This window comes from Schistocerca piceifrons, unplaced genomic scaffold (assembly GCF_021461385.2).
Source record: "Schistocerca piceifrons isolate TAMUIC-IGC-003096 unplaced genomic scaffold, iqSchPice1.1 HiC_scaffold_1682, whole genome shotgun sequence".
Lineage (NCBI taxonomy): Eukaryota > Metazoa > Arthropoda > Insecta > Orthoptera > Acrididae > Schistocerca > Schistocerca piceifrons.
In genome coordinates, this window is record NW_025727548.1 from 3280562 (window position 1) to 3286650 (window position 6089).

A 6089-nucleotide genomic window follows, 5' to 3' on the forward strand; every position below is an offset into this window, starting at 1 on the left:
TCAGGCTAGCTACTGAAGGATATATTGCAAGGTTGGACATTGCTACTGACTTGCAATCACTTGAACCCGTTTGCGACTCTTATGCCAAATGCAAGGTCTCCATTTGCGTCATTATTTCTACATGACGTAGCTTATGCTGCGCATTCTCTTCTAACAATTTTGAGACTTGCTCCGTAAGCTATACTCACTTCAGTACTAACAGATCTTGTTTCCGGCATGATCTGTGCAAATTACCAACAACTTACTCTATACTGAATTTACTGCTCAAAACAACAACTACACTAGCTACTCAACTCCTTGTCACAGTTGAGCACTACACACAAGAAGACAAACAAGACTCACAATACAAAACTAAATAAAATTAATCCTTCCACCTTGTTATTGCCCAGCGACACTCTCTACAATTGTGTGCTGCATGACCAAACCCTCTAGAAATTGAACATTCTACTGGTACAAACTTTGTGCATGGCACCCCATGCCCCATTCAACTACACACAGTACATCTAACTGGTACCAAGTACGTTTCCCAACTGTTTCCCTTAAACTCAGATAAATTTGCTGTTTCTGCAGATCTCACAAAGTGCACTCCCAACAAAGAACGTGCATCCACAGTTATTAACAAAAATCGCCTCATGCACTTACCACAGCTGCAAAGTACTAACGCGCATTCTTTACAGACGAATCGAAAAAGTGGTAGAAGCCGACCTCGGGGAAGATCAGTTTGGATTCCGTAGAAATGTTGGAACACGTGAGGCAATTCTAACCTTACGACTTACCTTAGAAGAAAGGTTAAGAAAAGGCAAACCTACGTTTCTAGCATTTGTAGACTTAGAGAAAGCTTTTGACAATGTTAACTGGAATACTCTCTTTCAAATTCTGAAGGTGGCAGGGGTAAAATACAGGGAGCGAAAGGCTATTTACAATTTGTACAGAAACCAGATGGCAGTTATAAGAGTCGAAGGGCATGAAAGGGAAGCAGTGGTTGTGAAAGGAGTGAGACAGGGTTGTAGCCTCTCCCCGTAGTCATTCAATCTGTATATTGAGCAAGCAGTAAAGGAAACAAAAGAAAAATTTGGAGTAGGTATTAAAATTCATGAAGAAGAAGTAAAAACTTTGAGGTTCGCCGATGACATTGTAATTCTGTCAGAGACAGCAAAGGACTTGGAAGAGCAGTTGAACGGAATGGACAGTGTCTTGAAAGGAGGATATAAGATGAACATCAACAAAAGCAAAATGAGGATAATGGAATGTAGTCAAATTAAATCGGGTGATGCTGAGGGAATTAGATTAGGAAATGAGATACTTAAAGTAGTAAAGGAGTTTTGCTATTTGGGGAGCAAAATAACTGATGGTGGTCGAAGTAGAGAGGATATAAAATGTAGACTAGCAATGGGAAGGAAATCGTTTCTGAAAAAGAGAAATTTGTTAACATCGAGTCTAGATTTAAGTGTCAGGAAGTCGTTTCTGAAAGTATTTGTATGGAGTGTAGCCATATATGGAAGTGAAACATGGACGATAACTAGTTTGGACAAGAAGAGAATAGAAGCTTTCGAAATGTGGTGCTACAGAAGAATGCTGAAGATAGGGTGGGTAGATCACGTAACTAATGAGGAGGTATTGAATAGGATTGGGGAGAAGAGAAGTTTGTGGCACAACTTGACTAGAAGAAGAGATCGGTTGGTAGGACATGTTTTGAGGCATCAAGGGATCACAAATTTAGCATTGGAGGGCAGCGTGGAGAGTAAAAATCGTAGAGGGAGACCAAGAGATGAATACACTAAGCAGATTCAGAAGGATGTAGGTTGCAGTAGGTACTGGGAGCTGAAGGAGCTTGCACAGGATAGAGTAGCATGGAGAGCTGCATTAAACCAGTCCCAGGACTGAAGAACACAACAACAACAACAGGACTTACCACAAGTCTGCATAGAGTCGACAGTTCTGACCGCAACTCTGTGGTGTCAGTCCTGCAGCGGCGGTGTTGACGACTCCAGATACCTGATCTGTAGGCCAGTGCTGTAATGGATGGTTCGAACACTTCTGATACCAAATCTGTAGGCGGTGGGCGCAAGGACTTCTGACACCAAATCTGTAGGTGCCCATGTGGTCCCGGTCGCCTACGGTGGACTGGAGGCCGAGCGGTGACCTCTCCACTTGTCAGGATGCTAGGAAATGACTGTGGACACGTCAGAAATGCGAAACAAACATGATTAATTCATGACACCTTTATTCCTGCCAAGTACAATGTGGCCCATGTAACACAGGCTGGCTGAGCTTGGTGATATCAATGACCTTCCCCGAGTCCTCGGAGCGATGACACCAGCTCCGGGCTGCACCAGTCTTGCTAGCACAGCGCCGCGAGCTGTGACGTAGCGATGGAATGCCCTTACTTTGGCCGTGCGTGGCTGGCGGCGCCCGGCTGGCACAAGAGGCATTCTCGCAGTGCGGAGTGCACTCTGTCCCACCCCATCTTCTTCCCTGCTCCTCCTGGTGGCTCGTCCACGGTGGATGGGTGGAATGGGCTGCATTCGCCCAGCGTCATCGGCTCACCCGGTTGTACCAGATGGCGGATGCGCAGGGCCTAGGCCCTGCACAATCTTGATGACGGCTCACTGATGTGGTCAGCATTGGCAACGAGAGAGTCTGCCGCGATGTCTGCTAATTCTGGGTTGATGATTGACAGCAGCAGTAGAGAGGAGCAGAGCTGGTACTGTCCCCTCACGTCTGCTGCTGGATGGGCTGCCCTTACTGCAACATCTCTTTAATAAAGATCAACGAAATAAATGTTAATTACCATGATTTTTTGTTACAATGTATTCATACGTTGACTTGAAAATGGTACTTCCTGCCGAAAGTAGTCGACAAAAAAGCATTGTTCAATGATAGCAACTTCTGGTGGTAACAGATTAGTACAGTGAGAACGCTTTATGAAAATAAATAAAAGGTTTTGTATTAAAAGGTGATGACTGATCCTGTCCACTACTGATATTCAAAGATATCGGGACCGCGTCTCTTGGTAATGCTTACCCCAGCGGCCTTCCAGGCGGTGGCGGCATTATGCAATGAGGCTTTAAAGCCCTGTATGTGCATTGGTTCATGGTCTTGGCACTTCCACCGTATGCAAGAGTGAGTGAGTCTTGTGGGACAGCGGGGGAACTGTTCACATGTGAAGATGACACACGGTGATACCTCTAACGAAAGCTCTGCAGCAGAATTGATGGTAGATGTTCACAAGGTCATCTGCATGTGATGTGGAGTTCAAGCAGTACTTTGGAGTTTAAACTGAGCATTGTCTGGAAGGTGTTATGCTTGCCGGCTCAACTAATTCACCATCGAGATAATGAGCAGGTGTGTGTGCACACACTCAAATGAGCTGCCTGTTTCAGTTACAGGACAATGGGCGCAACGAGTGTGGCTAGTATCATCTGATAAATTGACACAATGTCATCATATTACCTGTGGGATTATCCAGTGGGAAGACAGAAGGATCATGCAGATGAATGATCAGTGAGTGTTACTGTTTGATACACAAATATTTGTAAGCCTTGTTATGAAAGTAAGCAACTGATTCATTTCACTTAAGGGGGTACACAAGAGTAGAAATTTTCTTTTTAGCCTAATTTCAATTTGCTTAAAATGTTCCCCAGAGAGTCTGTTTTTAAGATTCATTCGTATAAAATGTATCATAAATGTTAACATACGTTAAAACAGTGATTTATTGCATGGCCGTCTCGCACATCTGAGTGCTCATGTGCAACTGATGTAACACAGCAACAGTTACTGACGGAACAGGGGTCATGGTATTTGTAGATAGTGCCACATATGGCATTACTATCGACTAAAATACTGTTCTCAATGTGATTTCTCTTTGTAACATGGTTCATTTTGGTAAACAGTCTGAGAGCACGTAATTGTCCGTTGTCTGCTTAACTTGTCATTTTGCTCGTTTTTCTATACAAAGTAAAATGTGAGTGCCTGGAAATGACAAACAAAGTTAATTATACAGATAACAAAGGTTCTAAAAGTAATACCAATGATGCAAAAAAAAGGATATGATTTTTGTAAGTGGATGCCAGTTAATTGATATAATGTGACAAAATGAGATTGTTTCTACATCAGTGGAAAAAAACCAACTTGTACAATGCTAGCATTGTCAATTAAAGTTTTGTTCAGTTTCATTATTAAAAAAGATATGTTGAAACTTTAAACACTTGTTTTTTTTAAAACAACATTTTCCACATTGGTTGGAGCTATAACTAGTGGAATATACATGCAATTACACCATACCTTTCCAGAGTGCCGTCAGTTAGTTTAAAACAATTTTCAAAAAGATATCCCTATGTATTGTGTACTATGTCAGTTTCAAAGTAGCTTTTGAAATTTTGTTCTAGGTTGGAATTTGTGGCATTCAGAGATCCTTTCATCGATGTTGTGCAGTGTCCTCTGGGCGCAAGTTTTTTCTTTAAAAATTCATTATACAATTTTAAGTCTGTACAAGAAAGGTCCAAAGAAAGTTTTATAATCTGTTTCTTGTTTTATTTTTTAAAAAAAAACATGAATATAGGTTCCAAAATAGAGTGTCACCCTGCTCTAGCCCCTTAGGAGTCTCAAGGTGTTTGTGAGCATTCATTTTTGTTGTATATTGTGAGTGGTATATTCTATATCCAAGCAATTCCCTGATTTCTGCATTTTGGTTTTGGCTGAGTGGCGTTACGTTTTGGGTACTAATGTTGATGTTTATTGGTCTACTCTTTGTAACAAAATATTTCTCCTTTAAATTGTTTTGAAAGTTGATATAGATTGACAGTTATGCTCTTCATTAGGATTAGTGATTTGTTCCCTTTAGAGAGAGAGACAGAAAGAAAGAGATTATGGCTAACCTGTGATTCATGTCAAGCAAGGTGCTTCTGAAATGATGTTGTGACAAAGTTGTTTTAATCTTTTAATGCCTGGTAAAATCTTGTTGTTTAAGTCATAGTTAAGATTACCATTTTAATCAATGGGGCATCTGATTTAAGAGATATTTTGGTTCTGATACTTGGTTTTCAGATCACATTACTAAGAAAGTGTTCTCCTTTCCTTAGAGTGTAAAGCATTTACTGACTTCTTTCATTTTAAGACGTATCTTGTAACTGTTTTTTACATGTGTTTTAGATTACTGAAGAATGAGATTCTGTGTGTATCATAATTAACCTGTTTGAGACAGCCCACTGTGATTTTGGGAGGCTGGAATCTGAGGTTATTTGGAAGCTGTTATGAGCAGTTAGATTTTACTAAGGAATTTTTTTTATTTTAATGTTTATGTTGTGCACATATTAAAGGGCAATTATTGTTATAAATTTTATTTTTGGGACATCCACAAGTGTTCTGAAACCTGTTCATGACAAATAAATCTGTCAAAGTTGTAAAATATTTTTATTGATCGAAGTCTTGCACGACAGAAGTCACAATACACTACCATGGTTTTGGGCACTTAGCTTCATCAGCAGCCATATCTGAAATACAGCAGTAGTAGGACACATCCACATCCATACAAAAAGTAGACAAATATCTACCATAGGTGAACTATCAAATAACATCCCAAACTGTGGCTGCAAAGAACCCCAAATTTTCATCATGGCCTTGGAAAATGCCTCTTGCAGGAAGATTGGGACCAGGAATGCAGGAAGTCAGAAGCAGGTACAGTACGCTTGTTTGACCCATGCGCCTACGGGAAGCAGACTACATTGACATAAGGTTTCTTCTTGTATAATTAATTGATTTCATTACATAAACATCACAACTTCAGACTCTTAGCATATACGGGTTGTTGTTTCTTCGAATGTCTGAACATCGCATCTACATACTTTGGGATGACCTTAAATTCCAAACATTTGTTTTTAATCTTTGTTTCCATACATTTGACTAATTTATGACATAGATTGAGATACTCTTCCATAGCCCCATGGGTCGCACAGGTGCGCTGTTGTCAGCATTTGGCTGCATGCATTCCTGGTGACAATTTTGTGACAAGAGGAATTTTCTCAGGCCACAGTTGAAAGTTGGGGTTCTTCGAAAACACAATTTGGGATGTTATTTGATGGTCCACCTAT

At 40.6% G+C, this 6089-nt stretch overlaps 1 long non-coding RNA gene across 1 annotated transcript in view; it reads right to left on the reverse strand.

Moving 5' to 3' along the window:
* LOC124735540 overlaps positions 1-2102 on the reverse strand; it is a 40575-nt gene extending 38473 nt beyond the window's left edge. The window contains exon 1 of the long non-coding RNA XR_007009444.1: positions 1913-2102. This is a non-coding gene — a long non-coding RNA (uncharacterized LOC124735540). The remainder of the gene's footprint in view (positions 1-1912) is intronic.
* Between the last annotated feature and the right edge of the window lie 3987 nt (positions 2103-6089).